General features: G+C 38.6%; 1 protein-coding gene across 1 annotated transcript in view; it reads right to left on the bottom strand.

The window, feature by feature from the left end:
• Positions 1 to 4,694, bottom strand: part of sip1 (septin interacting protein 1) — a 125,846-nt gene extending 121,152 nt beyond the window's left edge. The window contains exon 1 of the mRNA XM_090380029.1: positions 4,630 to 4,694. The gene's annotated coding sequence lies outside the window, so the exon portion shown is untranslated. The remainder of the gene's footprint in view (positions 1 to 4,629) is intronic.
• Positions 4,695 to 27,542: the final 22,848 nt, after the last annotated feature.

Below are 27,542 nucleotides of genomic sequence, written 5' to 3'. Positions count from 1 at the left end.
TAATACATTTAAAATTTGTGTAGTATAGGTGAACAGATCAAGTACTAGGAAAGAAGACATGATGTGACATTGACCACCAAGGCGCTCAAGATTGGCACAGCATAAATAAACAAATTTTTTGTTTCAATTAATTTTTTTCTAATTTGCAGTTTCTGCGGCACACAGATTGAGAAACACTGGTCTAGGGTCTATAATTTAGCAGACCTTCTGACAATTCCTGGCACAGATTCTGTTGTATTAAATTTTTTTTATGCCACCCTAAAAACTAAGACCCGATTTTTTGTCAGCAAGAACATAAAGCAGCACAGTTAACATGTATGCATAAATAATCAAACTACAAAAATATATGCTGCTCTGGTATGTCAAGAATTTGTGAAATTTTTCAAGAATATCAAAATAATAATAATAGTAATCCATGGGGCAAAATAAGGACTGGGTCCTTATTTTATCAACAAACTCTGGAGCTCCTTCCACATCTGCACTTGCAGATGTGGAAGGAGCACCAGAGTTTGTTGAACTGAGCATACATACACGATTGTTGCTAGGAAGAATGCTATACGCACGTCAATCCCCTCTTTCAATGCAGTGCTCTCAGATTTTTCTACCACACTCACACGCCCTATCTGTGTGGTCCCCAAAGCCTATGAGAACGGCTATGCATGTAGCGTCAGCCCACTGCCCAGTAACGTGTGTGTTTGGTGCAAATAAGCTGGTCTTAATCCGTTTAGTCAGATTTGCCATCACAGTCGAACAAAACATCTTACCGATGTATGTATGTCATGATTCATGCGTCTCGGTCTCTGTTTGCATACATATTACATTCACTATTTTTGGTTCAGTTATATTTGTGTTACAATTAGCATTTTTTTAAAACCCCTAAACATGTCAACCAAGAGGAAAGTGCCTTTGTCTACTCTTAGACCTGTCAAGAGAAAGGCCACTGATTTAGACACAAAATTGAAAGTGATCAAGCAGCATGAAGAAGGAAAGAAGGTGAACGCGAACGCACGCGATTTTAAGTTATCTCATTCTACAGTGTTGACGATTTTGAAAGACAAAGAAAGGATTCGTGAAGGTGTTAAAGGTTCGGCACCCGTGCGAGCAACAGTGATAACAAAACAACATACAGGGCCCATCCATGTAATGGAAAAATTGTTTCTTTGGATGGAAGATCAGATACAGAAGAGAACACCCTTAAGCCTTCTTACAGTGCAGTCGAAGGCTAGAAGTCTCTTTCAGATGCTGAAGAAACGCACCGGAAAAGATTACACTCAGACATTTACAGCAAGTACAGGATGGTTCAAAAGATTCAAAAGAAGATTCAACCTTCACAGGGTTCGAGTCACTGGAGAATCAGCAAGTGCAGATGTGGAGGGAGCTCCAGAGTTTGTTAAAAGTCTGGATGAAATAATTACGGAAGGAGGGTATCAACCAGAGCAGCTTTTCAACGTGGATGAGACTGGATTGTTGAGGAAAAGGATGCCAGAACGCACTTACATTCACCAAGAAGCCAAAAGCATGTCTGGTTTTTAGGCACTTAAAGATGGGCTGACTTTGCTCTTTGGTGGGAACATCGCAGGTTTTAAACTGAAGCCTTTTTTAATTTATCATTCTGAAAATCCCCGTGAATTCAAGAATGTAAACAAGCACACTCTGCCTGTATACTTCCATTCAAACCGAAAAGCCTGGATGACTCAAACAATGTTTGAAGACTGGTTTCTAAATTGTTTTGTACCTCAAGTTCGTGAATATTGCTTCGAGAAAGAAATTCCTTTCAAAATTGTATTAATATTAGATAATGCACCTGGCTATCCACCTCACCTAGACCGCCTCCATCCAGATGTAAAAGTTGTTTATTTGCCACCAAATACAACTCCACTCTTTCAACCTATGGACCAAGGGGCGATTGCCACATTTAAGGCACACTATCTTCAAACCACTTTCGCCCAAGCTATAGCCGCAACAGATGCCGACCCAGAACTATCTTTGCGAGAGTTTTGGAAACAGTACGATATTTATAACTGCATCAAAAATATTGCGGCCGCATGGGAGGCTGTGACAAAGAAATGCATGAATGGAATCTGGAAAAATTGTGTCCAGTGTTTTGTTAATACTATTGATGAATTTGATAGTAAACACGAACTTGAAATGGTTACGGAAAATATTGTAACACTGGCAAATGGACTGTCTTCAGAGATTGAAGTGGAAAATGTTGAGGAGCTGCTAGAGCAAGAATCTGGAGAACTTATGAATGAAGAACTAATCGCTTTGGAAGAAGAAAGAATGGCTGAAGATGAAAGGATAGAAGAAGAGAAAAAAGAAGATGAGGAAGAATCAGAAAGAAAATTCACCACTAGAGGGTTATCTGAAGGTTTTTCTCTACTAAATAAACTTCTTACACATTTTGAGGAAATGGACCCAAACATCTAACGATTTGCAGGGATTGAACGAATGGTACAAGATGCTTTTCGGCCATACCGTGAAATTTATGAGCAGAAAAGGAAACAAACAATTCACACAAAAATCAATATATTTATGAGAAAAACAACTCCCACTACATCAAGTGGCGGCATTGATGACCCACAGCCAAGCACGAGTGGTCAGTAAAATATTTCTTATCTATTTTCTACATGTGTTTTGTTTAGTTCTTTAAGATAAAATATTTTTTAGGTATTTGATATCTTTTTCATAATATTTTTTATTTTTGTAAATAGTAAACCAATTGTGTTGTACACAATGTCTGATTTACCTAAACTGGTCCGACTTACATCCAGATTGTTTTACAACCGGTCGGTCGGTCGGAACCTAACACGGTCGTAAGTCGACGACTACCTGCTGGATAGGTCCCATCCACCCCAGGTGCCTTTCTTATGTTTAACTTCAACAATTTCTGCTCCACTTTGCTCTAAGTTATTAAAAAATCATTAAGCACCCTGTTACAGTTTGATAAACCTCCAGCATTTTCCTCCCTTAATAACTCCTCATGTATGAATGTAGATGCAAAATACTCATTCAGATTATCAGCTTTCTGAGCAGGTTCGCAACAGTTGAACCATCAATATCAAGTGGACAATCTGATTCATCCCCTCCTTTTACAGTTTATATAAGTAAAGAAGTCCTTGCTGTTTTTCTTAGCATCCTTTGCCAAAGATTTCTCGTAGTAGTAGTGGCATGTGATGCAAGAAAGCATGTGTATGAGCTTATGCAGCATCAGCCAAAAAAAAAAAAAAAAAAAAAATCACACCATTCCCTCCAAATGCCTGTCCAGTTCCTCCTTAAATTTATTCAACCTATCAACTTCCACAACGACAGATCGAAGTTTGTTCCAGCAATTAACCACCCGCTGGCTAAAGGCAAATTTCCGCACATCTATTCTACATCTGTCTTTCCTTAATTGGAATTTATGACCCCTTAGGTTCGTAATCTGAACAAGTGGAAGGATCCCATCAGAATTCAGCGTGCTCAACCCATTCAAGGCCTTATACACATCAATCAGATCAGTGCGCTGGTGCCTAGTCTCCAGCCACTGCAAGTTGCAGAACTTAAGCCTCTCTTGGTAAGAGGATCCCTTCATTCCCCTCACCAATCTTGTTGCCCTTCTCTGTACACGCTCAAGCAAATCTACATCCTTCCTAAAATGAGGCCCCAAGACCTGTACGCAGTACTCAAGGCGTGGCCTGACCATTGCCTTATACAGAGGGATAATCACCTCCTTTTCCCTGCTAGCAAAATTCCTATACACCATTGACAAAACCAAATGACCTGCCCTGGCAGCCTGTCTGCATTGCTCAGAAAACTTCATATCTGCCTGCACAATTACTCCCAGGTCTTTTTCATTTTCTACCACCTTAAGTGTAGTACCACACAGTTGGTACGTTTCTCTGGGATTATTTCTACCCATATGCAGTACTTTGCATTTGTCAAGGTTAAACTTCAGTTGCCACTTCTTAGCCCATCTGCCCAAATTATCTAGATCCTGTTGCAGTAGCACACTGCCATTACTGTCATTAACAACCCTGCCAACCTTTGTATCATCTGCAAACTTCGACATTAAGCCTTTGCTTGCCTAATCTCCTTCGTGAAAGCCCAATTAATCGCCCTATCCATATTTTTATTTCAAGGTAAGGGGTAGTTTATTTCCACTACATTGCAGGCTTTTGGTAACTGGGGTGAGCTCTGTGGTTGGGATTCCTATGATTGTCTTGTTTCCTATATATTTTCAATATCCCTACACCTGACAGACTTCAGGCAGTAACTAATCGTTGGTTTAATGATGGGAAATGATTCACTAGTCGTAGTCATGTAACATTTTACCATATAACACGGAATTCAAACTACCATAATATAATTTATTGCACACACACGTTCAGCGAACTACCTGATTGACAAAGTACTCGATATATATTATCTTTATTAACTAACCAGTTTACCAACTACCGGATATCTATATTTCATATAGATATCACAGATAAAATAAATAAAAGCATACACCCGATACATCTGGCGTTGAATTTTTTTTTTTGTAAAAAAAAAATTTTTTTTTTTAAAGCTTGCTACATAAACTTTGCTTCTATACATAATTATGCCAACATTAATTCTAATACTGATATTATGACTGGATCAGCTTACATGGAACAAAAACGGTCGTAGAACAAAAAAATGGCTGGGAACTTTCTACTGAATTCAGTTAGTTGTTTCAGTTGTGCTGAAAGTTAGACTTTTATATTTAAATAATAATAATCGCGCACAAAAAAATATTTTTGGAGTATCGCACCATTCTGTTTTCGTTCTACACATTTCAACAATACGACACCTATAGGTATTGATTTGAAGCACCGAAACAACCAGAAAAAAATAATTTAATATAAAAGATTACTGTATTTGCAAAATAAAAATAAAAAAAATTACCCTTCCTAAAAACGTCTTCCGCTTAGCGCTCATCACTGGGGCCATAAAAACAGAGTGCTAAGTGAATATACGTTAGGCGGGCATCATTTATCCAAAGAATACTGTAAATAAATTAAATGGTTAAGCGGCATAATTTATCCATAGAATACATACATGTATACTGTAAATACCGGTAAATTTAAATGGTTGGTGTCACCAGTGCTTCTGCAAATTTTAAGGCGCTATTTCACCGTATAACAATATTAAATGGAACAGGAGCATTTCGAGCTTTAAATATAAATTACGAAATAAAATACTGTATGGTATATGTTCAATAAAATGCAAGAAATTACGAAATAAAATACTGTATAGTATATGTTCAATAAAATGCAAGAAATCTTACCTTAAAATTAAGGAATACATCTGTATACGGTATTTACAACAGTAGTTTGCGATATGCTGGATTTCCAAATCGCTCAAAAAATCATTAAGTACAGTATAGTGTAAATGAATTTACACTATATTTATCATCTGAATCCAGTTTTTTTTAGAATATGTTCAACTTAGTTTCCCATGTTTTTCGGCTTTATTTATTCCTTCGGATTATGGGCATTTGTTGACTCACTAGATCTCTTCGAGACCTTTTTTTTCTTTTGAAACAAACGTTGAAATTTCCTACACGGTAAAGTAAAATAAATGATATTAAGAGTAGTGATATTAACTAATGATATTAAGAGTAGGAGACCGGCAGAATTACTCAACAAGTACAGGTCATTGTTGAAAAAAAAGCCGTAAATTAGGGTTGAATTCGACAGTGTCTGCAATTCTGCCCAGACACGATAGGAGGGAGTATATGATGAGAGCCTTGTCGATCAATTCGGCCCTGGAAAGACTGTGCAAGGCTCAAGGGGGTAGAATTTTTTTCAGCCTAATCTGTACTTGTTAACAGAAGGGACTGCTACTACAGAGATGGAACAAACCCACTTAAATAGAAAGGGTTCAAGAATATTTGCTGATGCTATCAAGGCAGTGTTAGGTGGGTCGGAAAACTGCTAGCTTGGGGATACAAGGACTAACAGATTAACAGTAGCCACTGGCAGAGGTAAAAGTAATTCTTGCACTGCTTCTATTGGAATCAGCAGAAGCCTGCAAAACAAGATGCAGGAAAATTCAGAGCTGGGAGTCATTGTGGTACAAGTAAACACATGGGTTGCGTTAGGGTAGCTAAGAAAAAGCACAGGTGCATGTATAACATTTGAAGTTTAACATTGACAAATGTAAATTACTACATATGGGAAAGAGCAGCCCCAGAGCAACGTATCAACTCTGTGGTACTACACTGACAGTGGTAGAAAATGAAAAGAACCTGGAGGTAATTGTGCAGGCAGATATGAAGTTCTCTGAGCAGTGCAGCCGGGCTGCAAGAGTAGCTCATGGTGTCTTATCAATGATATACAGAAATTTTTCTACCAGGGATAGGGAGGTGATTATTCCCTTGTATAAGGGAATGGTCAGGCCGCACCTTGAGTACTGTATACAGGTCTGGAGGTCTCATTTCAAGAAGGATGTAGAGCTGCTGGAACGAGTACAGAGAAGGGCAACAAGATTAGTGAACGGAACGAAGGGTTGCTCTTACAAAGAAAGGCTTAAGTTTTGCAAATTACAGTGTCTGGAGACTAGGCACCGGCGAGGTGATCTGATAGAGGTGTACAACGTCTTGAATGGTTTGAGCATGCTCAATGCTGATGGGACACTGCCTCTTGCTCAGAACAATCACCTGAGAAGGCATAAATTCAAATTGAGGAAAGACAAGTGTAGGATAGATGTGCGGAAGTTTGCCTTTAGCCAGCGGGTAGTTGGTTGGTGGAACAGACTTCCATCCCTTGTTGTGGAAGTTGATAGCCTAAATAAATTTAAGGCTCAGCTGGACAGGTATTTCGAACGAACGGAGGGGTGAAGTGAAATTTGGGTTTTTTTTCTTTTTTTTTTTTTTTGACTGATGCTGCATAAGCTTGCTTTCTTGCATCATATGCCTCTACCAATGCTAATGCTAATGCTAATGCTAATACTTGCGTGTACACCAATGCTAGGAGTTTGGTAAATAAATTTGATGAATTTGAGGCATTGCATTAGCATTAGCATTAGCATTAGCATTAGTAGAGGCATATGATGCAAGAAAGCAAGCTTATTCAGCATCAGCCAAAAAAAAAAAAAAAAAAACCCTCTCCCATTTCACCCCTCCGTTCGTTCGAAATACCTGTCCAGTTGAGCTTTAAATTTGTTTAGGCTATCAACTTCAACAACAAGTGATGGAAGTCGGTTCCACCAACCAACCACCCGCTGGCCAAAGGCAAATTTCCGCACATCTATCCGACATCCGTCCTTCCTCAATTTGAATTTATGCCCTCTGAGGTGATTATTCTGAGAAAGATGAAGAATCCCATTGGCATTGAGCATGCTCAAACCATTCAAAGCCTTATACACCTCTATCAGATCATCTCGCCGGTGCCTAGTCTCCAGACTCTGTAATTTGCAAAACTTAAGCCTTTCTTCGTAAGAGCAACCCTTTGTTCCATTTACTAATCTTGTTGCCCTTCTCTGTACCCGTTCCAGCAGCTCTACATCCTTCTTGAAATGAGGCCTCCAGACCTGTATACAGTACTCAAGATGTGGCCTAACCATTGCCTTATACAAGGGAATAATCACCTCCTTATCCCTGCTAGAAAAAGTCCTGTATATCATTGAAAAGACACCATGAGCTACTCTTGCAGCTCGTCTGCACTGCTCAGAGAACTTCATATCTGCCTGCACAATTACCCCCAGGTCCTTTTCATTCTCCACCACTGTCAGTGTAGTACCGCAGAGTTGATACATTGCTCTGGGGTTACTGTTACCCATATGTAGTACTTTACATTTGTCAGTGTAGTACCGCAGAGTTGATACATTGCTCTGGGGTTACTGTTACCCATATGTAGTACTTTACATTTGTCAATGTTAAACTTCATTTGCCACCTCTCAGCCCATCTGTTCAACCTTTCCAGATCCTGTTGCAGCAGCATAGCGTCAGTAGTGTCCTTAACGACCCTGCCAACCTTTGTATCATCTGCAAACTTAGACATTAAACTTGATATCCCATCATCAATATCATTCATAAACACCGAAAACAACAATGGACCCAACACTGAACCTTGAGGAACTCCACTAATAACATTAGTCCACGTTGAGCAGTGTCCATTGATTACCACTCTCTGTCTTCTGCCACTCAACCATCCCCTTATCCATAGCAGCAATTTGCCTCCAATGCCACACTGCTCCAATTTGTGCAGCAGTCTTCCATGTGCAACAGTATCAAAAGCCTTTCTAAGATCCAAATATATAATATCAAAGTTATTCCCTGCATCCAGTTCTTTTGTGACTACATCATAGTATCCAATCAAATTGGTCAGGCAAGACCTGCCCTTAACAAAACCATGCTGCGTCTGAGCTATAACTGAATTCTTGTCTAGATGATCCTGCAGTGCTTCTTTAACCAGTGCCTCCATTAATTTACCTGGAACAGAAGTTAATCTAACAGGTCTATAATTACTTGTGTCAGCCTTTGATCCTCCTTTGTGAATTGGGGTTACATTTGCACATCTCCAGTCTATGGGTACCTCCCCTGAGTCCAAAGAAGCTCTCATAATTATGGCTAGGGGTTTGCATACTTCCTTTGCTGCCTCCTTTAATATAACTGGATAGATCCCATCCACCCCAGGTGCCTTTTTTATGTTTATCCTCAACAATCTCTCCTCCACTTTCCTCTCAGTTATTACAAAATCATCCAGCTCACTGCCAATGTTTACTTTACCTACATCATTCTCCTTCCTGAATAACTCCTCATGCGTGAATGTAGATGCAAAATACTCGTTTAGATTGTTAGCCACCTGAGCAGGATCCTCAACTGTTGAACCATCAATATCCAGTGGACCAATCTGATTCATCCCTTTCCTTCTCGAGTTCAAGTATGTAAAGAACTCCTTTCCGTTTTTCTTTGCATCCTTTGCCAAGGATTTTTCGTAGTCTGCCTTTGCCTGCCTAATCTCCTTTGTGACTTGGTTACAGACCAACTTATATCTATCATAGGCTTCCATGTCACCCATTAATTTGTATGTATCCCATGCATTTTTCTTCTCTGCCACATGTCTCATTAGTCCATCTGACAACCATTTAGGCCTAAACCTTGAACAATATTTCTTACTTGGTATGTAAAGCCTGGTAGCCACCAAGATTAGTTCCTTGAATGCTTCCCATTTTGAGTTTGCTGTTGGTAACATCATCAGTTGGTCCCACTGTATAGAATTTAAATACTGTCTCAGACCATCATAGTCGCCTTTACGAAAACAAAAACCCTTCCCTTTACCTCTGATGGTAGTTACCTCCTTGAGTAAATCCCACTTCAACACACTGTGATCACTGCCACCTAGTGGTTCATTTATCTGCAGGTTCTTAATGCATGAAGAATCACTACATGATAATCAGATCAAGAGTATTGCTCCCTCTTGTTGCCTCACGAACATGCTGATGTAGAAAACAATCATCCAATAAATCCACAAAAGCCTTGCTAGTGTGCGAGTGACCAACCCACAAATTCCAGTCAATATCTGGGAAATTAAAATCCCCCATTATAAGACTCTCTGATTTACGGGCCCACTCTATTTCCCTGTACAATATATTATTATACTCATCAGAGTCATTAGGCCTATAGCACACTCCTACTCTCAATTTTGATTTCCCTATGCTTATGTCACACCAAACTGACTCGACACTGCCCTGTCCATCGATGTCAACTGGCTTCACTTCCTTTGACTTTATGTGTTTCTTAATTAATAGCATAACCCCTCCTCCCCTCCTGTCCTGTCTATCCTTTCTATATACATTGTATTCCCCAAATTCCAGTTCCGCATTACTTATATCTGTGTGACACCACGTCTCTGATATCCCAACAATATCTGCCTTTGATGTTTTGAGCAATACCTCAAATTCATCAAATTTATTTACCAAACTCCTAGCATTGGTGTACACGCAGGTATACATGCACCTGTTTCTATTCTTAGCTACCCTAACACAACCCATGTGTTTACTTGTAACGCAATGACTACCAGCAGTCTCTGAAATATCCTGCATCTTGTTTTTCAGACTTCTGCTCATTTGAATAGAAGCAGTGCAAGAATCACTTCCACCTCTGCCAGTGGCTACTGTTAATCTATTAGTCCTTGCATCTCCCCCAATTAGCAGTTTTCCGACCCACCTAACACTGCCTCGACAGCATCAGCAAAAATTCTTGCACCCTTTCTATTTAAGTGTATCCCATCCCTATAGAAGCAATCTCTCCTGTTAACAAGTACAGTCCAGGCTGAAAAAAATTCTACCCCTTGAGCCTTGCACAATCCCTCCAGGGCCGAATTGATCGACAAGGCTCTCATCATATACTCCCTCCTATCGTGTCTGGGCAGAATTGCAGACACTTTCAAGTTCAACCCTAATTCACGGCTTTTTTTCAACAGTGACCTGTACTTGCTAAGTAATTCCGCCGGTCTCCTACTCTTAATATCATTAGTGCCAACGTGTACAACTATATCACCCTTTGTGCCCTTATTGCTCAAAGCATCAAAGGCGAGTATTGTTGGGATATCAGAGACGTGGTGTCACACAGATATAAGGAATACAGAACTGGAATTTGGGGAGTACAATGTCTACAGAAAGGATAGACAGGATATGAAGGGAGGAGGGGTTATGCTGTTATATAAGAAATACATAAAATCCAAGGAAGTGAAGCCAGTCGACATCGCTGGACAGTGCAGTGTCGAGTCAGTTTGGTGTGACATAAGCATTGGGAGATCAAAATTGAGAGTAGGAGTGTACTATAGACCTAATGACTCTGATGAGTATAATAAGAAACTGTACAGGGAAATAGAGTGGAACAGTAAATCAGAGAGTCTTATAATGGGGGATTTCAATTTCCCCGATATTGACTGGAATTTATGGGTTGGTCACTCACACACTAGCCAGACTTTTGGGGATTTATTGGATGATTGTTTTCTACACCAGTATATTAGGGAGGCAACTAGAGGGAGTAATACTCTTCATTTGATTATCAGTAATGATTCTTCATGCATTAAGAATCTGCAGATAGAGGAACCACTAGGTGGCAGTGATCACAGGGTGGTGAAGTGGGATTTACTTAAAGAGGTAACTACCATCAGGGGTAAAGGGAAGGGTTATAGCTTTCGTAAAGGCGACTACGATGGTCTGAGACAGTATTTAAATTCTATCAGTGGGACCAACCGTTGATGTTAACAACAGCAAATTCAAAATGGAAAGCATTCAAAGAAATAATCTTGGAAGCTACTAGGCTTTACATACCAACTAAGAAATATTGTTCAAGGTTTTGGCCTAAATGGATGTCAGATGAACTAATGAGACATATGCCTGAGAATAAAAATACATGGGATACATTTAAATTAACACGTGACACAGAAGCCTATCATAGATATAAGTTGATCTGTAACGAAGTTACAAAGGAGGTTAGGCAGGCGAAGGCAGATTACGAAAAACCTTTGGCAAAGGATGCAAAGAAAAACAGAAAAGTGTTCTTTACTTATGTAAACTCTAGAAGGAAGGGGATGAATCAAATTGCTCCACTTGATATCGATGGTTCAACTGTTGATGATCCTGCTCAGGTAGTTAACAAACTAAATGAATATTTTGCATCTACATTCACACATGAGGAGTTATTCAGGAAGGGGAATGCCATAGATGAAGTAAACACTGGCAGTGAGCTGGTTGATCTTGTAATAATTGAGAGTAAGGTGGAGGAGAAATTGTTGAAGATTGTTGAAGGTGGCCCTACTAGATATTGAATAAGGGTTTCTAAATTTTTGTTCGGGGATGTATTAACGCTTCATGTCTTTGGCTGCCTATAATTGAGTAAAAATACTTATGTCAGCAAATAAAGCACGCGGTAAAACTACCATTGAATTGAGTGTTAGAATTGTCGACAAAATTGTTATTCTGAAATCGGTCAACTGCATGACATATTGAAATCAATTTTGTGTGTTTTTACTATCAAACCGATTATTGTTTTGTATGGATAAGACAATAATCCTGTGACGAATGAAGACAGCGTAGACCAGAAATTTTCCCCAGGTGTAACAGAGTCAATGGTGTAATTATTTATACAAAAATATAGCTGGAGGCATTTATGATTGGGGAGGCGTGCATATTTAATATATTTCTCCTGTTGCAAAAATACCTAGTACCGCGCTGCCTTCATCTGTCGGCATTAAAAAGGCATATTTGTTTCATACTTTTTACACTTTTTATTACACTGCTGAGAGATACACACTGAACTTCATAGCATGGGTGCCTCTTTTTTGTTCTAGAAAAGTACCCGGCGATGTCATTGCAGTAGCATTGAGAACTATTGTTGTTTTGATTCGTTGTTGTTGTTGTAATAGGGTTTTAGAAGCATCAGTGACTAAGGCCATATTGCTCCGTATACAGGGTGTCTCAAAAATATTGGTACAAACGTTTAGGGGAGGTATGTAACATCTAAAGTAATGTGAATTGCATAGGAACCCATAACCGGAAACGTCACGGGAAAGTAGTAGCAGAGGCACAAGAAGCAGAAATGACAAAAGACAGTAATTAGAGGCAAACATTTATTTGACATAATATTAACAATGGAGTACGAGATGGATGCATTTCATGATGTTACAACAGATGTTCGAAGGTTCCACCATGAGACGCGATGCATGCATGACACCGACGCAGCATGGATTGGCGGACACACCTGGAGTTTCTTTGACAGTAGCAGCAGTGCAGACGAGTCTCGCCACGAGATCCATTTCTGTCTCCACAGGCGATTCATACACGATAGATTTGAGGGTCCCCGACAGAAAGAAATCAATGCTCGATAAATCATGTGAGCGTGGGGGCCAGGCAACGGGTCCACCACGGCCAATCCATCGACGCCCAAAACACCTGTTCAAATGGTCACGAACACGCCTTCCATAATGGGCAGGCGCCCCGTCATGTTGAAACCAAATGTTGCGTCTCACATTTGCTGGATAAACGTCAAGTAACCCTGGTAGAACTTGTTCAAGAAAGATCCGATATTGAGCGGAGTTCATGCGGGATGGTAACAGGTATGGGCCGAATAAGCAGTCACCGACCATACCTGCCCACACATTTATTGCGAAGCGATGTTTTGCCGCATGGAGGCGCACACCGTGTGGGCCCTCTGCTAATCGATACACTAGGTACATGTCTGCTAGCTCACAGATCGTATATCGATGCATGCTCTTCGTGCGGCGACTACTGCTTGAATGAGTAAACCTGAAATTTTCCCTCTCGCGAACTGATGAACAGCGCCGTCTATCGACTTACGGTGACGTTCCCGGTTATGGGTTCCTATGCGATTCACATTCCTTTAGATCAAGGATTCTCAACCTTTTTTTGCTTGTGGACCCCCTGAGTCCTAATTTTACGTATGTGTACCCCCATATACGCATATGTAATATTCCTAAATGAAATATTTATTTGTAGGTTAGTAAAAGCTAATAATTAAACAATTCCAATATAATATAAAAAAATGTAAATTACAAATTTTGAAAATTTTAATTGATAAAACTGAAACATATTTTTACTTGTAATGAATTAGTAAAAAATTAGTAAAAATTACAGTACAGAATTAGTAAAAAAATTAAAAAAAATACTTTTTCAAACAACGTATATAAATTTATTCCTAAGGCTATTAAATAGGATCCCATTAAATAGGCCCTACTAATGAGATCCTTGTGGCTGATGTTTTGATATTAGCATTTTAATATCTGGCTCCAATTTTGTGAGAGTCAGACGAAGATCACCTCTTTTTACTATATCAAGTCGATTACGATTTTTTGTTAACAACTGTGTTCCACGACTAAAGCCAGATTCCACAAGATAAGATGATGGGAAAACAATGACATACATTTTAGCTTTCTCCCATAAAAGCGGATATTTACATGCAATGTCACTATTCTTCCATACATCATGCTTTCCTTTTTTGAATAGACTTCGGACTGTCTCATCAGACTGCAATTCAACAAGTTCCTCTTGTAAATCAATTTCAACAACAGCAACATTTACCTCAAATGGAATCAGCACCCAATCTGGGATGTTCAATTCTAGTAGGTTCTTGAACCGAACTTGCATGTCTTCATAATTTTTTTTTAAATGATCTACATACACAACACAATCATCATCTTTTAACTCACTGCTAACTGAAGCAAGGTTTGGAAACTGGTCAAACGCACAGCGTGAGATATTAAGACTGTACAATTTGAGTTTTCCTAGGAATGCATTAATGGCTTCTTTGCTAGATATTAAATCACAATTATGTCCTTGCTGCAACTTATTAAGAGAATTCAGTTTTTCAAACACATCTGAAAGGTAAAATATGTCTGTTTTCGTGGCAACCAACTGTTTTCCAATCTCATTTTCGTTTAGAAATGATACAATACTGTCCCAAAGGACGACGAAGCGACGAAGACAATTGCCTTTAGACAACCATCGCACCTCTGTATGCAGTACAAAACGGTCAAATCCTTCTTCATTTTCATCACAAAATTTGTGAAAGAGACGATCTTGAAGAGCATTAGCCTTAATGAGGTTGACAGCTTTTATTACAAAAGTTAAGGCTTCATGAAGAAGTCCACTTAATCTCTTCGCCACCAGATGTTGCCGGTGAATCACGCAATGTATGCAAAATACTTTTGGCAATGCATTTTTTAAATGAGTGATAAACCCTCTGTACCTACCGACCATGGAAGGAGCGCCATCAGTAGCACAAGCCATTAAATTTTCGAGTGGAATATTTTTTTCTCTAAAATAAGACTGGACTTCCTTAAATATTGTTTTACCTTTAGTATCTGTTTTGAGGAATCTTGCAAAAAACATTTCCTCTCTGAGGAAATGTTCCACAATAAAAGTGCTTCATTGCCCATCAAAGTTGATTCATCGAGTTGCGTTGCAAACTGTTTCACTCGTAATTAAGCAATAAGTTGATTTTCTACATCTTCAGACATTTCATCAATGCATCTGGATATTGTGTTATTGCTCAAAGGAAGGTTATCGGTAATTTCACGTGCATTTTTGTTTAACATTGTTGAAATTACAACTGATATCGAAGGCAAGATGACCGCTATCTTTATTGCTTGCTTGTTTACTAAAAATCTGATTCAATTTGTTTCTTCCTTGAAAATTGTCTCTTAGTTTTCGGAAATACTCCACTGATTTATTTTTCTTTTCGCTGTGCCTTGTTTCCGAATGGTGAAGAAGCTTACTTGGCTTCATGCTATCATTAGACAGCACAGTCATACATATAAGACACATTGGTTTTGTGATATTCTCTGGTGATTCAATAAAACCATACGACATATTCAGTCAAATATTGTCTTGTTTTCTTCTTTGCATAAACCATGGGTAAATTGAAAACAATAATAATATTATTAACCTCAAATATTTAATGTTGGAAATGCTTGTAGGTACTAATTGGAAATATAGTTCACTAGAACAATAACGTTCAATAACATAAACAATAGATTTCACCACAACGATGCCGATTACTCACTATAGAATGAAATGACTGCCTCTGACTGACTGACTCTTTCTAGATTAGTCGGTGCTTAAATAATGTTTTCTTCTTCGAGAATTTTCTATGGAAAGAAATTTTTTTTTGCGTCAACTAAAGAAGGTTCCAGAAAATACGAGTATCTTCTAACTGCGAATTTCTGGACTTTTCTATGACATTATTTTATTTTATTATTATTATTTTTATTTAACAAATTATTTTATTTATAATATTTTATCATGAACCCCTTAGCTCATATTATGGACCCCCGAAATACATTTTTTTTCTTGTGTACCCCCTCAAAGCTTCTATGGACCTCTGGGGGGTCCATGTGGACCCCGGTTGGGAAACGCTGCTTTAGATGTTACCTACCTCCCCTAAACGTCTGTACCAATATTTTTTGAGACACCCTCTATACTGTCTTAAATTGCGCCTGTTCTGTGGTCGATTTTTTGTTTTCTGGACGAAAAACCCGAATTTCCGGGTGAAAAAGCCACGCTACCATTGCCTGAGACCGACTAACTCAGCCCCGCTGTGAAGAAGGCCCATAAAAATTCCTCATGTCATTGACGGGACTCGAACTCAGGTCTTTTCCACCCTGTGTGGGGATGACGGCTATTCTACCAATTGTGCTACCCACGAGGGTTCATAGCACATTAATATACGATGTTAGAGTGCGCTGTGTGTGTGTTATGTTTTTGCAAGTATGTTCAAGGGCTGATTTGCATGTTATGCGGGCTGAAAAACTCGAAATAACTCACGGTGGGGAACTTTAGATCCTTTGCTTGACATAAGTTAACTACGGCCTCGATCGGGCTCTTTATGAATTCCTCTTGTCATTGAGAAATCTTCAAGCTTCAAGAATGAATAGGGTATGACAGTAATGTGCAATTTCAACATTTGTTTAAAAGCAATTTATACGCACGGTTATTGTTGTTACAGAATATTCCTTTAATTTTACGTTTGTCTGAAGCTGAATTCCACCCCTCTCCCCTTTTTTAAAAATTAATCTTCAAAAGTTGAATTGCTAGAACTCTGCGCCTGAAGTGGCCAAAGGAGTATGTGAAAAGAGGTAGAAGCCGGGGAGTTCTTTTCTGTAGAAGCTATCGAGGGAAAGGAGTTTGGGTGTTAAAGTGTAGGGTAAGTTTTATTTTTAATGCTCGTTGGCATGTTAAATCCGTATTGTTGTTATGATGCTTGATATTTATAGGTAATTTACACGCGGACAATTAACACTTCAATAAAACTCGACGTTAACTGGATTTTTTCCTCTTCCTCTTTGTAACAGTGGAGAACCGCACGTTTCAATCGATTTTGAAGTGCGAACACTATATTAGCTGACATACTTGCTTCATGAAAAATCAAAAAAGCGTAACTTTGTTTTTGTGCTGTAATATATTAAAGGTAATATTTTTTTTTCTCTATAAATTTTAAAGCTTTCGGAAGTAAAAGGTATATTAAGTAGTAATGAAGAACACTTGTTAATTAACCTGCAGTAAGAAGCAGCTAATGGTATATTTAGTTCGAATAGCAGAATATCTTAAATGGAGACTTAGAGACCTGTTAAAACACTGTACTTTATTATTATTTTTTTTTCTTTTACAGTTTTTTTGTGCTGTGCAAAAAATATTTGTGTGATGATTTCAAAATGATACAATAGCCGACTGTTATACAGCATAGTTATTGATCAACTACAGTATTGGTTTGTCTTTTAGCATCTTTATGCCAAACGGATAATTAAATGGTATAGAATTCATTGTTCATTATTTTAGTTTTTGAGTTGCAGAACTGTTTTCTCTAGTAAATATATAGTTTTTGTTTTGTTTTAACTTAAAGCGTAATTTTTCATAAATGTATATCTAGATAGCAAAATGCACATGATTAATTGTAATGCTCAGTACCTAAGCGTGGGGAAAAGAGATATTTATAAATTACATCTTATCTGAAAACTTTCTAATTTCATTGGGCTACCAATAATGTCAGCAAAGTGCATTATTTAGAACCTTAACTGTATTTAAACTGTAGACTTAGTAGTGCTTGTCTAATAATATTGGAATGAATGAATATTGTATTTATGCAGGAAATGGGGAGGGGACTGGTTGAAAATTAAAATTTAATGGCCCTTTTCAATGATCTGTGTGTACAGTGTGCATTGCACATGGGCAGATGATAAAGGATGGCTGTTTGGAGCCTTCTGTTACTGTTCTACAAATATACACTCAATTTTCTTTGATAGAACATTTGTATATTTCTAGTTGCACACATAGGTAACTGTCAAACAGCATATTCAAATTATTAAAAAAATGCTTGTATAACAGGCCCACTGAAACCCCACATATTCAGCTCTGGCTCTACTGCTGTTTGGCACACACCCATCCTTGTTTTCAGACAAAAACTATGACCGGCATGTTATACAGCACTGACTCTACACTAAAGGTATTTATATTACCCAAAAGTATTTAGAACTCTTTTTTTTTTTTTTTTTTTTTGTTATCCTTTATGGTGGTGAGATCTGGGCATCTGCTGTGCATTCTAATGAAACTATCTAAGCAGTAGAATTCTGGCTACTCCGTGTGCCATACATACTCCACATCAGAGTAACAGAACAAATGAATGCGCTTCTACTAGATGAGCTCTTATTGGCCAGAAACTTGTGTTCTTTCAGGATGTTAAGCAGCAGTATATTTGTACACAACATATAGGATACTATAACCAGCTTTGAGATTGTTGTGCACTTAGGTGGTTTTGTCAGGACATTTTAAGTGTCTGGATGCAACAGAGGGAATTTGCTTTTCTCTTTGACATGTGAAAAGGATCCAATAATCAAGTATTAACTCTTTACATGAAAAGTTCTATTCTTGTAGTTCATTTTACTACCCTTGAGAATATGCTCACCAGTAGAGGATGTCATTTTATGGCTGTGACCTCTGCTTCACTCCCTAGATCTTAGATTTACCACTGGACTTGACCTGTGCATTACAATATTGCTACCTTTGGTATATCCAGGACTTAGGTGTCTAAGTCCTGGATTTACTACACTTAGGGTGGTGGTAGAAAATGAAAGAGACCTGGGAGTAATTGTGCAGTCAGATATGAAGTTTTCTGAACAATGCAGACAGGCTGCAAGAGCAGGTCATGTCAATGATATACAGGAATTTTGCTAGCAGGGAAAAGGTGATTGTCCCTCTGTATAAGGCAATGGTCAGGTCACGCCTTGTGTACAGGTCTGGAGGCCTCATTTTAGGAAGGATGTAGATTTGCGTGAGCATGTACAGATGTTAGTTCGTTTGTTATTTAGTTTTTTCGTTCCATTCTTTGCTGTATAGTTCTCAGTTTCTCTTCCATTTTTTTGGTGAGTGCCCAAGTTTCACTTCCATAAGTCATGGTGGGGAGTATACATTGGTTCACTGTTTTACATTTCAGACTGGTGCCTTCGTAGCCAAGTGGGAAGGAGCAGCAGTGTGTAGCACACGCTTCTTGATTAGACCGGGGTTTGAGCCCGTCACCACCAAATACGGAGGATGCAGATTCTGAGTCTGTGTATTCCCCCACGCTAGCAGTTTTCCAACCCACCTAACACTGCCTCGATAGCATCAGCAAATATTCTTGCACCCTTTCTATTTAAGTGCATCCCATCCCTGTAGAAGCAGTCTATCTTGTCAACAAGCAAAGGCCAGGCTGAAAAAAATTCTACCCCTTAAGCCTTGCACAATCTCTCCAGGGCTGAACTGATTGACAATGCTCTTCATCATATACTGCCTCCTATCATGTGTGGGCAGAATTGCACACACTTTCACATTTAACCCTAACTTGCAACTTTTTTTCAACATTGACCTGTACTTGTTGAGTAAATCTGCAGATCTCTTACTCTTAAGGTCATTAGTTCCAATGTGTACAACAATATCACCTTTTGTGCCCTGAAAAGATGATATTTGCTGTACAACATCAACTTCTGCCCCTGGCAGACATACAATGGTCCTGTTCCACCTATCCTTCTTACATAATATATTCCCTGTCTCCCTGACAATAGAGTTACCAACAATAACTAGTTCCTTTGGGACCAGCACATTCTGCCTTGGAGATTGCCTCTGTGTTGCCTGATGCACAGTAGTGAGCTCTGTCGTTGAGCTGGGCAGCTGAGAGCCTGATGGGCCCCTCATTAATTTATTCGAGGGCATTTACCCTACACCTCAAGCTCTCATAGACGCCCATCAGAACGCTGAATTGGTGCCTAATTTCTTGACACTCCAGACACCTAGCACACACAAAGGCAACCTCCTTGGGTAGATTATGTCCTGTTTTAGAAAGGTCGGCAAACATTTCACACTTCGTACATTTTTTGAGACTGAGGCGTTGGAGAATCAATGTCTCAAAACACAGCACTCTCACTAGTCTGTGATCTTTGCTTCGCAGCTCTTGTCTAGGTTATGATTTCCATTTAAATAAAATTTAATTAACAATAAAATTTAATAAGATTAAATAATATTTTTGATTAATTGATAATACTATAATAAGCTAACAGATTCCTAATACAGTGCTTCGTATTACGCTATCTAGTTTAACTTTATAGCTTACATTATCAGTTTGAGATATATATATATATATATATATATATATATATATATATATATATATATATATATGTTAAGCTATTTCTTATCGAATACAATATGGATTATAACGATCTAATTATGACAAATCCTTGGGGCATATCACACGCTTTCTTAATATTGAAGAAAACCAATACTAGATGTTCTGATTTCAGAAAGGCATCATGGATAAACACTTCAAGTCTAATTAGGTGATCCAAAGTAGGCGTGCCCCTTCATATGCCACAATGTGCTTTGGAAAACAGTTTATTTTCTTCCAAGTACCATATCAGTTGAGCATTAATCATATGTTCTAGTACTTTACACAAACAGCTAGTAAAGGCTATGGGTTGATAATCATTTGGTATCTGTGGATCCTTTTCTGGCTTTGGAAAGGTTAAGGCAATTGCTTTATGCCAGGGTGTCCAGAAATGCTCATCAGGGCGCCTCCGTAGCCAGGAGGGCAGGAGCAGCAGTGCGTAGCACAGACTTCTTGATTAGACCGGGATTCGAGCCCATGACCACCAAATACAGAGGATGCGGAAAGGTCAGGGAGTGACCATCGCATATCCCCGGAGCAATATGGCCTTAGTGGCTAATGCTCCTAAAAAAAAACTATGTATGGAAACTGAACTTGGCCTGTTACAACGTAAGATCTCTCATCGGTAAAGACAGGATATTAGAACTGGAAAAGGAATTAGAAAATATGAATTGGAATATCGGTTTGGCTGAAACAAGAAGAAATGAATCACATAAGTTTATCAAGTAGAAATCTGTTATACACCAATGGAAACAGTGAAAGGAGCGAAGGTAGAGTTGGCTTTCTGGTCCATAAAAATATAAAAAACATTTCTGAATTCAAAAGTACATCCCTAAGGGTGTCAGAACTACTACTCAGGATTTCTAAGAGGTACAAGCTAAACGTTATAATGATTTATGCACCATCATCAAGCCATCATGATGAAGAGGTTGAAGAAATGTACACCGAAATTGAGTCTTCTAAATGAACAGAAAATCTACTACACTATCATTATGCGGGACTTCAGTGCTAAGGTTGGAAAGAGAAAAATCAGTGCAGAAAGGGATACTAGTTTTTGTTTTGGCATGAAATTTTTATGGCCGGATGCTCTTCCTGGCGCCAACCCTCACCCTTTATCCAGGCTGGGGGTATGCGGTGGTCATTCCCTGACCCTCCGCATTTGGTGGTCATGGGCTCGAACCCCAGTCTAATCAAGAAGGGTGTGCTACGCACTACTGCTCCTGCACACCTGGCTATGGAGTCGCCCGACTTCATCCTCACTAACAGAAGATATATCGTGAATGATATAACAAGGTAAATGTTGGAAGTGATCACAGAATGGTAAGGTGCACACTTTGATATAGGATGTAAGAAAAGAAAGGAAAAAACTGACTCGAGTAAATAATACGAAGGTCTTTGAGATAACAGAAGAGGAGAAAAAACAGTATGTACTGGAACTTAAGAACAAGTTTGAGCTTCTGCCAACTGCTCAGGACCAAGATATTGACGAGGAACATTACAACTTTCTGAAAGTGATAAAGCCCAAGAAACCTATAGGTAAAAAGAAATCCAAAGAAGAAAAAATTAGTCAAGAAACACTTGTGATGATGAACCGAAGACGACAAATGAAGAGCAAGAAACACTGACAAGTAGAAAATTGAGTAATGCAAAGCCATTAGAAAGAGACTCAGAGAGGACATAAGAAGATTTAACACAAGAAAAGTAGAAACATTAAGGGAAAACAAAGGATTAAAATCAGCAGCCATGAGCAGTAACACAGAAAGACAAATGATACTGAAACTGAAGAATAGCGATGGTGTACTTATAAACAGCAGAGAAGGCATAATTCAAATAGCAGAAGACTACTATAGAGAATTATACAAGGAGCGAAGGAATGATACCAGCAGTGGGGAAGATGGATTGCAAAGTAGCAACACATACGACATACCCGATATTCTTCCTGATGAGGTAGAACATGCATTGAAGAAAATGAAGAATCAGAAAGCCCTGGGGGAAGATGAAGTTACTGTAGAGTTGTTAAAATTGGGAGGAAGAGACATAACACAAAAACTGGCAAGGCTCTTCACAAAGTGCATTAGAAAAGGTGTGATGCCTAAGCAGTGGAATAATGCAATCAGTTTTGCTACATAAGAAAGGAGATAAATCAGAAATTACAGACCAATTAGCTTGTTATCCCACATCTACAAGTTGTGGGATAACAAGTGTGGGATAATCTGTTAGTAAGGGTCATTACTAACAGATTAGAAAGAATACTTGATGAGAATCAACCGAAAGAGCAAGCTGGCTTTAGGACAGGATTCTCAACTATGGATCACCTTCACATAATATCACAGCTAATTGAGATGGCAAATGAATATAAAACACCATTATGCCTGGCATTTGTGTATTATGAAAAGGCATTTGACTCCATACAGCATAAGGAAATGTTTCGGGCACTGGAAAGACAAGGCATAGATACCCCATATATTATGATTTTGAAGAAAATATGAGAATGCTACCTCCTTTATTAGACTAGACAAAGACAGTAGGAAATTTAAAATTGAGAAAGGAGTTTGACAAGTAGACAGTATCTCCGAAGTCGTTTACTGCTGCCCTTGAGGAAGCTTTCAGAAGATTAGATGGGTTGCAGAAAGGAGTCAATGTGAATGGAGAGTACCTAAAACATTTACAGATGACATTGTAGTCATAAGCCACGATCCCAAAGAATTAGAAGAAAATCTTAATCAGTTATGCAGAGTTAGTAAGGATTTTGGACTAAAGATAAATATGGCTAAAACAAAAGTAATGATGAACAAGTATGTCACAGAAAAGGTTATAATGATTGAAGGAGCAGTAATTGAAAAGGTGGAGTCATATACTTATCTGGGACAAGTCATTAGCTGTAATAATGATAAATGGCTGGAAGTCAAGAGAAGAATAAATTTTGGATGGATAGCATTCAGGAGATATAGTCACATACTGAAGAGCAATATCCCAGTTAGTCTGAAATGTTTGTTTGGTTTTTAGGATCATTAGCAACTAAGGCCGTATTGCTCCGGGGATAAAGTTCAGTTTCCATACATAGTTTTTTTTTTTTTTTTTTTTTTAAGGAGCATTAGCCACTAAGGCCATATTGCTCCGGGGATATGCGATGGTCACTCCCTGACCTTTCTGCATCCTCTGTATTTGGTGGTCATGGGCTCGAATCCCGGTCTAATCAAGAAGTCTGTGCTACGCACTGCTACTCCTGCCCACCTGGCTACGGAGGCGCCCTGATGAGCATTTCTGGACACCCTGGCATAAAGCAATTGCCTTAACCTTTCCAAAGCCAGAAAAGGATCCACAGATACCAAATGATTATCAACCCATAGCCTTTACTAGCTGTTTGTGTAAAGTACTAGAACATATGATTAATGCTCAACTGATATGGTACTTGGAAGAAAATAAACTGTTTTCCAAAGCACATTGTGGCATATGAAGGGGCACGCCTACTTTGGATCACCTAATTAGACTTGAAGTGTTTATCCATGATGCCTTTCTGAAATCAGAACATCTAGTATTGGTTTTCTTCAATATTAAGAAAGCGTGTGATATGCCCCAAGGATTTGTCATAATTAGATCGTTATAATCCATATTGTATTCGATAAGAAATAGCTTAACATATATATATATATATATATATATCTCAAACTGATAATGTAAGCTATAAAGTTAAACTAGATAGCGTAATACGAAGCACTGTATTAGGAATCTGTTAGCTTATTATAGTATTATCAATTAATCAAAAATATTATTTAATCTTATTAAATTTCATTGTTAATTAAATTTTATTTAAATGGAAATCATAACCTAGACAAGAGCTGCGAAGCAAAGATCACAGACTAGTGAGAGTGCTGTGTTTTGAGACATTGATTCTCCAACGCCTCAGTCTCAAAAAATGTACGAAGTGTGAAATGTTTGCCGACCTTTCTAAAACAGGACATAATCTAGCCAAGGAGGTTGCCTTTGTGTGTGCTAGGTGTCTGGAGTGTCAAGAAATTAGGCACCAATTCAGCGTTCTGATGGGCGTCTATGAGAGCTTGAGGTGTAGGGTAAATGCCCTCGAATAAATTAATGAGGGGCCCATCAGGCTCTCAGCTGCCCAGCTCAACGACAGAGCTCACTACTGTGCATCAGGCAACACAGAGGCAATCTCCAAGGCAGAATGTGCTGGTCCCAAAGGAACTAGTTATTGTTGGTAACTCTATTGTCAGGGAGACAGGGAATATACTATGTAAGAAGGATAGGTGGAACAGGACCATTGTATGTCTGCCAGGGGCAGAAGTTGATGTTGTACAGCAGATATCATCTTTTCAGGGCACAAAAGGTGATATTGTTGTACACATTGGAACTAATGACCTTAAGAGTAAGAGATCTGCAGATTTACTCAACAAGTACAGGTCAATGTTGAAAAAAAGTTGCAAGTTAGGGTTAAATGTGAAAGTGTGTGCAATTCTGCCCACACATGATAGGAGGCAGTATATGATGAAGAGCATTGTCAATCAGTTCAGCCCTGGAGAGATTGTGCAAGGCTTAAGGGGTAGAATTTTTTTCAGCCTGGCCTTTGCTTGTTGACAAGATAGACTGCTTCTACAGGGATGGGATGCACTTAAATAGAAAGGGTGCAAGAATATTTGCTGATGCTATCGAGGCAGTGTTAGGTGGGTTGGAAAACTGCTAGCGTGGGGGAATACACAGACTCAGAATCCGCATCCTCCGTATTTGGTGGTGACGGGCTCAAACCCCGGTCTAATCAAGAAGCGTGTGCTACACACTGCTGAAAAAGATTTGGGGGTAATTGTGCAGCCTAATACCACTCTCTCACTATCTCTCTCTCTCTCTCAGGGTAACTCGGGAATTGAATTTTTTTTTTTTTTTTGGCTGGTGCAGCATAAGCCTCAGGCTTCCTTGCACCATATAGCTAATAATAATAATATGAAGTTCGCTGAGCAGTGCAGACGGGCTGCCAGGGCAGGTCATGGAGTCTTGTCAATGATATATAGGAATTTTGATAGCAGGGACAGGGAGGTGATAATACCGTTATACAAGGCAATGGTCAGGCCACACCTAGAGTACTGTATACAAGTCTGGAGGCCTCATTTTAGGAAGGATGTAGAGTTGCTAGAAAGAGTACAAAGAAGGACAACAAGATTGGTGAGGGGAACAAAGGGGTGCTTTTACCAAGAAAGGCTTAAGTTCTGCAAATTGCAGTGCCTGGAGAGTTGGCACCTGCGAGGTGATCTGATTGAGGTGTATAAGGCCTTGAATGGGTTGAGCAAGCTGAATGCTGATGGGATTCTTCGTCTTGCTCAGACTAAGAACCTGAGGGGACACAGTTTCAAATTGAGGAAAGATAGTTGTAGAACAGATGTGCAGAAATTTGCCTTTTACCCGGCGGGTAGTTGATTGGTGGAACAGGCTTCTATCTTTTGTTGTGGAGGCTAATAGCCTATATAAATTTAAGGCTGAGCTGGACAGGCATTTGGAACGAATGGAGGAATGAAATGGGAGGGGTTTTTTTGGCTGAAGTTGCATAAGCTTGCTTTCTTGTATCAAATGCTAATAAGTTAGGTCTAGGAGAAATCTCCCCATTTTTATTAAAAACTTCTTATCAGATTGAACATTTCAAGTATAGGTTAGACCTTTTCTTTCTTGCCGTTTCCAAGGATCTATTTTAAGCATTATGCTATTTGCTCCATCACAGATTGGCTTCCAGTGCTGTTTATGTTTGGTGACTCGAGCCTCATCTGTCAGTCATGCAACATGAGAGTAAATGGCAGCTGCAACAGGCTATAAACCATCTTAGTAAGTGAGCATTAGTCAATTCTGCTTTCAACATAAAATTTTGTTGAAAGCAGAATTTTCATCCTTATACAGATCTCAAGTTAGGTGGGTAATTTATTCCACTTAGATCAGAAATTAAATTCCTGTTGGTCATATTTGACAGAAAGCTAACCTTTTTTGACTACATTTGTCACTTATGGACAAAATGCACCAGAGATATTAATATGCTCCAATTTATCTGCTATTAATTGGGACCAGACTACCACCTTATTCATTTTGTACCATGCACTTTTTTGGACTAAATTGGACAGTGGTGCTCAGGTATGCTTTGGCCAGAGAAAATATCCTTCAATGGATATCCTTCATAACAAATGAGATCTTTGATCTCATTTGTTATCACAGAATCCATATCACTGCCAGTGCCTTTTGGACATCTCCAGTGTAAACTTTGTATGTTGATTTAAACCAGTGTTTCTCAACCTTTTTTTAATTAACTCCCCCAAAGGGTTGTTTTAGACTTTTTTGTCCTAATTGCCCCCCCCATGAAATTTTAAACAAGAAAATACATTATACTTGTTTTATTCAATGGCATCCCTCAGCCTGATGCTTTTTAACTAAAAGTTCAATGTTCGTTATGATGTTAGTAAATTTAATTCTGTCTTCTCTTTTAACATATATCAATTCTGTTTCTTTCTTCTGTTAATATTTTATTTACTAAACTAAAACTGCTTTCAACCATATAAGACGTTGGAAAACAAGGTACTTTGGCCATTTCAGACCACATTGTTGGATTAAGAAGTTTAGTTTTTTTGATCCCCACACAACTCAGTCATTCCACCTTTTTCGATTTATATTTGCCTTCTTCGTTACATTTTAATTCAACGAGTTCTTCTTGAATTTGTTCACTAGCAGACCCGGCAACTGCATCCAATTGGATCTAACATCTATGGCTTCACTTCAAAATAAAATAAATCTGAAAATCTATTTTTCATTTCACCTTTTCAAGAACACAAACAATCTGAATAATTCTTAAGATCACTCTTGCTGAGAGATTCATTGATTTCAGCTAACTTTTGCCTACCATGAAATTGTTTTCTCATTAAATTGCTTTCAAATATTTCCAGTTTTTGAGTGAAGGCTTTTTTAATACACGTTTGCAGTCTATCACTGTAATTAATTTCCCTTGAGGTTGAAGCAATACCTCATTAAGTTTTCTAAAAATCCAAGCCATGTAGTATATGTTGTTTTTGTGTTTGCTGATCTCTTTGCTAAATCTGTCTCTCCTTTGATTTCTAAAAAACTAATTATTGTATCAAAAAGGTTTACAAATCTTGTTAGACAGTTTCCTTTAGAAATCCATCCGACTTCTGTATGTAAAAGAAGCCTCACATACTGTTCTTCATTATCAACACAAAATGTTCCGAAAAGGCAATCATTATTATTATTATTATTAGACATATGGTGCAAGGAAATATTTGTTATATGATTTTATTTTATTGATGGTTAACCCCAGGGGCTCACATCTGGTGAGTATGGGCTTGGCACATCCAGAGTCCTCAGCTGGATATCATCA

This window comes from Mastigoproctus giganteus, chromosome 8 (genome assembly GCF_048544385.1).
Source record: "Mastigoproctus giganteus isolate SK-2022 chromosome 8, ASM4854438v1, whole genome shotgun sequence".
Classification (NCBI taxonomy): Eukaryota; Metazoa; Arthropoda; class Arachnida; order Uropygi; family Thelyphonidae; genus Mastigoproctus; species Mastigoproctus giganteus.
The sequence above is the reverse complement of the archived record's forward strand: the minus strand, read 5'-3'. Positions and strand labels throughout refer to the sequence as shown.